Below are 7,128 nucleotides of genomic sequence, written 5' to 3' on the forward strand. Positions count from 1 at the left end.
ACGAGATCTGGTAAGTAGTTTTTTTTTTATACGTCATAAATCCCCTAAATACGGAACCCTTCATGGACGAGTCCGACTCGCACTTGGCCGCTTTTTCTATATTACATATGTATGTTCATGTCTGATGATAGGTACATTATTCCGTTTCCTGATAAAGTTAACGGAGTTTCTTTTTAACTAGTAGATATCTTCAAACGAAGAAAGCTTTGAAGATAGCAATCTTGAGAATGAAAAAAAGTACTTGAGGATTCAATGGTGCGAAATAGCCGCGGTTGCCGCAGTAAGCATTATTAAAATTTGCTTACAGTGGCAAAACCAGTTCCGCCGGGGATAGGGAAGAAAGGCGAAATTAGCTTGTTTTAAAATGATTGCGTTGTCGTCAACTTTTTTACGATTTGTAAAATAAACAGAAAAGTTAAGTCGTATTTAATTAAAGCAATCGAATAACTCTGTGGTAATTAAAATGTGAACATTCATTCAGTCCGGATAAGGTTTTATTTATGTTGCATTTTTACCCGCCCCCACCCGTGAGGTATAAACGAGAGGTAGGTATTACTGCATTGCCATTACGTACTTGGCTGGCAGTCTCATGGGGCGGGAAGGGTTAACGCGTGTACTGGACTCGCTGCTGTTAGCTCTATGGCCGCCATTCCGCTGAAGGCTGAACCCCTTAGGAACAAAAAGGTTATCGAGATATTTTTTGATGTCCAACAATAACGGTATCTTATCCTAACATCGCATAAAGTACTATGATTGTGGGAGTATTCTTTTAAAAGCCATGATTTAAGCGTTAACCAAAAATAAATTGAACAAACATTGTGAGACAAGGAAAAAATAATTATACATATTTACCTAAAATATTTAATGCGTATATTTTTGTAGATCTACAGTTCACGTTAATAACAGCAATTTATTTCCATTACAAGTCGGGTGATTAAAACTGAATCGAATCGATTTCATTAAAACTTTGGTGATTCCCTCATGACCACTACCTACGAGTATTCAATTATTGTTGAACTGATAGTTATCATTGTACCTAGTGTTAATGGATTATATTGATTAGAATCAGGGTAAAATGTTATTTTATTTCTGCTTATTCAGAGTTTACATCTAGGTATCAATTAAGCGAGCAATCTCGAAATCACGAAACATCAATGCGCTAATGAGTTATTATTTCCATTAATGGAACAGTGATGTCCAGAGGTCGGATAGGGTGAGCTATTTACCTTATAATTTGACAAGTCTTACGTCATATTATAAGGAAAATAGCTCACCCTATCCGACCTCTGGCTGATGTCACCAGAACAAATAATGATTCAAAATCTCTTATAATTATTTTCAGAAGCAAATACATATTTACATTTAGTCCACGTAACAAGTGGTGATCATTATGTACCTGTTTTTATGGATCGATGGACTTACGTCCTTCTATTCGAAAAGGAGTCTTTTTGGAAAAGCCTAAACAGTTTGAACGTATTTAAGCTGATTTTGTGCAATTTCGTTTATTATTTTGAATTTATATCTGATACGAGCATTTTCGAACAGACTATTACCTATTTTCAGGAATATTCATGAGCACATACATGTTTTAGCAATCTTATAGTTTTTTATACCTAACTGACAGAGAATGTTTGCAAAAAATCCTGACATAAATAGTTACATATTTTACTGTTTTAACTAATTGACCGAGCTTTAGCGAAGGTCTCCGTTTCAGCTTGGGCAAAAATGCTTTCTTATGTCCGGATGTTTTTCTCTGCAGGTAGCATTTCTTCCTCGATTCTCGTGAAATTTAGTGAGCTGCGGTTGTAACATGGTCACATTTTTATCGCCTGTCACCATGCCTGTTACGTTCTAACTAATATGCAAGTGAGAAAGCGACAAGCGATAAAAAATCTTACCATGCTACCGCCGCAGATTTGGTAATTACATATAATTTTTGAGTCGTTTAGGTTTTTGGACAGTTTTAAAAATGTCGGAGGCCTAAAGGACTTAAGCGCCCGGTCTATGTGACTTAAGACTATTGTGCGCTCGCTGTGATAATAATTCAACGGTGTAAGTATTTTATATTTTTTAAGCTTATCGCAAGCTCTACAGCTCACAGATCCGCTAGGTAGTTTAATAACCACCTATATTTATGAGATGAAGTTTGTTAATAATTATGTGACTATTACTATATGTTTTGTTATTATAATATAGTATTATTTTATTATATCGAAGTCGTCGTATGTAACAAAGAAGGTAAACCAAATCAGGTATAAACGTCAACAACTAAACTAACGTTTGAAACGTCTAAATTATCTCGTACCTTCAAGAAACAATCTCAAGCCCCTACATTTGCGTATGAGTTAGGCACGGCACGCTGCCGCTGCCGTCCTCTAGTGATTTGTAAGTACACTGCTTCCTATTTATTCATGCAGACGATTACCGACTCCCACTGCTCATGAATAAATTTAAATAATTCCCCGCTGAGGTGTAAATGATGCAAGTTTTTGCATTTAAAACCGTTATTAATCACTTAACTTTTCTGTTGACAAATTACGTTTTGTGTTATTGTGTGAAAGCTTTTTGATGTGTTTTTTCACGCATGGTTTATTTTTAGTTGTTTAATTATAGTCTATGTTTTAAACATTTATCGTCTATAATTAGGTAATTGTATCTATTCGTTATTTGATTTTTTTCCCTTCTTATCTCTACTTGGAATCGCATAGGTAATCTGAATGTATTTTTGTCGATTTAGCTTATCGACTTGTTGCGATCCTAAAATAATCATGAATGATACAACCAATTGAGAAAATACCAGGCTTCAAGAGCTTTATTAGGTATTAAAAATATTTCAATAAGAATTTATTAAAGTGGGTATTACCTATTATTTAATTACTTAATAAAAATTATTGGACCTAAAAAAAGTATAAAAAAAATACAAACAATATCTCGAAAATAAAGCAATCAGTAAAAAATCCCACTCCGCGTCATCCCTGGCGCAAAAATGTCCAAAACGCTCGCCGCGTTACCGCATTAAATCGCGATGGATAACCTCTGCACCAAGAAAGCGGGGATCCAGGCCTCTATTTACGGTTTAAACGGTACGGTTCCCAACCTGCTTGACGAACTCTCTAGCCTCTGAGCACCAACAGCCAACCGTTTCAACCGCCAGAGGCCCCGCGTATTTCTTCCGTTTTCTAAGTGCCGCCACGTCATCGGCTCAGCTGCTGCTCTCACTGTGTGGACAATGTGCGATGCAGCAAAAGTGCTGATGCATGTAGGTGATGTAGGGCCCAAAGCAAGCACTTTCCTTTCTGCCAAGGCACCAGCGTCAAACCGTCAGGCCTCTTACCATCCGATCGATTAATAGACCGCGAGCCACGAACAGGTTTCCATGACCAATCGCCTCCCAGGCGATAACTCCTATAGTGGTTAACGGCTACGTATGATGAATCCTCGTGGACGTCAGCTGCCGCTCCGTTGGTGGGTTGAGGAATGGCAGCAACCGAAACACGTAAAAAAAAAATATATTTTCAGTCATCGCCTCCCGTTTGATACTTTGCCAGATGATAGTTTAGGTGCTATTGTTAATAAAAAAAATCGTCAGCCGGTTGTATCGCGGTGGAAACACCGTCAGCTGGTCACATGAACATGTAAAAAAAAAATTTTTTTTTCAGTCATCGCCTCCCGCTTGATACTTTGTCAGATGATAGTTTAGGTGCTATTGTTAATAAAAAAAATCGTCAGCCGGTTGTATCGCGGTGGAATCACCGTCAGCTGGTCACATGAACATGTAAAAAATGTTTTTTTTTCAGTCATCGCCTCCCGCTTGATACTTTGTCAGATGATAGTTTAGGTGCTATTGTTAATAAAAATAATCGTCAGCCGGTTGTATCGCGGTGGAATCACCGTCAGCTGGTCACATGAACATGTAAAAAAAAAATTTTTTTTTCAGTCATCGCCTCCCGCTTGATACTTTGTCAGATGATAGTTTAGGTGCTATTGTTAATAAAAAACATCGTCAGCCGGTTGTATCGCGGTGGAATCACCGTCAGCTGGTCATATGAACATATATTAGATTTTATTTATTTATTTGCTTGATATGTTCATGTGACCAGCTGACGATGATTCCACCGCGATACAACCGGCTGACGATGTTTTTTATTAACAATAGCACCTAAACTATCATCTGACAAAGTATCAAGCGGGAGGCGATGACTGAAAAAATATTTTTTTTTACATGTTCATGTGACCAGCTGACGGTGATTCCACCGCGATACAACCGGCTGACGATCTCTTTTATTAACAATAGCACCTAAACTATCATCCGACAAAGTATCAAGCGGGAGGCGATGACTGAAAAAATATATTTTTTTTACATGTTCATGTGACCAGCTGACGGTGATTCCACCGCGATACAACCAGCTGACGATTCTTTTTATTAATAATAGCACCTAAACTATCATCTGACAAAGTATCAAGCGGGAGGCGATGACTGAAAAAATATTTTTTTTTTACATGTTCATGTGACCAGCTGACGGTGATTCCACCTCGATACAACCGGCTGACGATTTGTTTTATTAACAATAGCACCTAAACTATCATCTGACAAAGTATCAAGCGGGAGGCGATGACTGAAAAAAAATTTTTTTTTTACATTTTCATGTGACCAGCTGACGGTGATTCCACCGCGATACAACCGGCTGACGATTCTTTTTATTAATAATAGCACCTAAACTATCATCTGGCAAAGTATCAAACGGGAGGCGATGACTGAAACCAATTATTTTAAATTTTAGATTGTATTTATTTATTTGCTTTATAAATTCATGTGACCAGCTGACGGTGATTCCACCGCGATACAACCGGCTGACGATTTTTTTTATTAACAATATCACCTAATCTATCATCTGACAAAGTATCAAGCGGGAGGCGATGACTGAAAAAATATTTTTTTTTACATATTCATGTGACCAGCTGACGGTGATTCCACCGCGATACAACCGGCTGACGATTTGTTTTATTAACAATAGCACCTAAACTATCATCTGACAAAATATCAAGCGGGAGGCGATGACTGAAAAAAAAAATTTTTTTTACATGTTCATGTGACCAGCTGACGGTGATTCCACCGCGATACAACCGGCTGACGAGTTTTTTTATTAACAATAGCACCTAAACTATCATCTGACAAAGTATCAAGCGGGAGGCGATGACTGAAAAAAAAAATTTTTTTACATGTTCATGTGTACAGCTGACGGTGATTCCACCGCGATACAACCGGCTGACGATTGTTTTTATTTACAATAGCACCTAAACTTTCATCTGACTAAGTATCAAACGGGAGGCGATGACTGAAAAAAAATTTTTTTTTTACGTGTTTCGGTGGCTGCCATTCCTCAACCCACCAACGTAGCGGCAGCTGACGTCCACGAGGGTTCATCATATATGGCCGTTAACCAGTATACGAGTTTTCACCCGGGAGGCGATGACTGACGAAATTTGCGCCTGGCTCGTGGACCATAACGCCTGAGGGCTCGAGCATGCATGGGACATTTGCGGAAACAAGCGCCCTCCGGACCAGATCGTTTAGAGCGTGATGGCGTGGGAATCTTCCTGCATATCGACCACAACTCAAAACGTGGTAGCCGTTGCTCTCCACCATAGTACCGCAGATGCATAAGTGAGGAACACACACATCGCAGCCTAAACGAAGAGCTACCGCCCCCCGCATCGAATTGTTGTCGATGAGAGTGCCCAAATGCGGAGATGGAAGCACATGTAACCATGTCCACGATTCTGCTCTGAACCTCGCCAGAAGCCTCGTTCCATCTACTGCATTATCTATGATGAGATCATTGACAATCCTCTTAACCCGATATCGTCCCATAACCGTTGTACGTCCTGTGTGACTGTAGATACCGTCTTAAAAACTCTCACTATTATAAACATCGATATCCCGGCATCACCCGAGTTTTATTGAATAGGAGGTACAAACTCATAATATTTTACCTTTGAGTTGACCAAAGGGCGCCAAAGCCTGCATAAATATTGCAAAAACATTTTTTTGAATAGCCTATCTTGTGTCCTACTGCTGGGCAAAGGCCTCCACTTTTTTCGCCACTCATCACGGTTTGGTGCACATGCTCCCGCCAGTCGCTGCAAAAAGCGTCGAGGTCATCTCGCCATTTCTTTTTGCTTCTGCCTCTGCCCCGTCTAATCTGCGGTGTCCACCACAATGTCGTTGGCTAGAGGTGGCGCCGAGTGTATGAACATATGCCGAATCTCCAGCCACTTTATCGGCGAAACTATGTACATGAACCCCTATTCATGTAGCACACTCAAATCAACACGTACACAATAGCAACATCCATTCAAACTTCAAAGGATGTTACAGCCCTTCTTTTATATGACACGTTTATTACTTACATGAATAAATAAATAGTAACAGGCGTAAATTCCATACATTTTATTTGCCCCTGTAATAGTCTATTTCATGACCTTCAATGTGAAAGCGCTTAATGTTAGTCAATTACTTGTATCTAAGCGACAGTTTCATAAAAAATAACGTAAAGATGATTAATAAATATACCTCCTCCTATTTCCTTTAATATAAAATATGGAATATCGCTCGTAGACGTAATCTGCATGTTAAAAATTGTTTTAATAAATATATATAGAGAATGTTGTTTTTTAAATCCTTTAACTTCGGTGCTCCTACTAATATTTATAGGTGATAAGGTGTATGGGAGGTATGGTAAACCGTATTATTTGGAAGTTTTAAACTCGTTTAATACTTATTATAAATGAGTTTTTATATACCTATTTATGGAGTGAGCATTCAAAGATTTCTCTCTGATAGTATGGAATGCTCATTTGTTTCTTGCTTTAAAAAAGTATGACGTAGTACTTACTGTATTGTAATTAAAACAGACTTTAAACTTAATAAAATATGTAAATTTATGAGCCTACAAGTATATAAATATATATCTACCTATAGGTTTCTGTTATTGTTTGCTTGGTCCCACCGCCTTATAAGTGCGTGGAACCCTCAACAAAAAAAACGTACCTTAGGTACCTTACCACCCACTAAATAAGTCCTATCAATCGATTAACGTGGGTACAAAAAATTTCATATTATATAAA

Source organism: Cydia amplana, chromosome 2, assembly GCF_948474715.1.
Source record: "Cydia amplana chromosome 2, ilCydAmpl1.1, whole genome shotgun sequence".
Classification (NCBI taxonomy): domain Eukaryota; kingdom Metazoa; phylum Arthropoda; class Insecta; order Lepidoptera; family Tortricidae; genus Cydia; species Cydia amplana.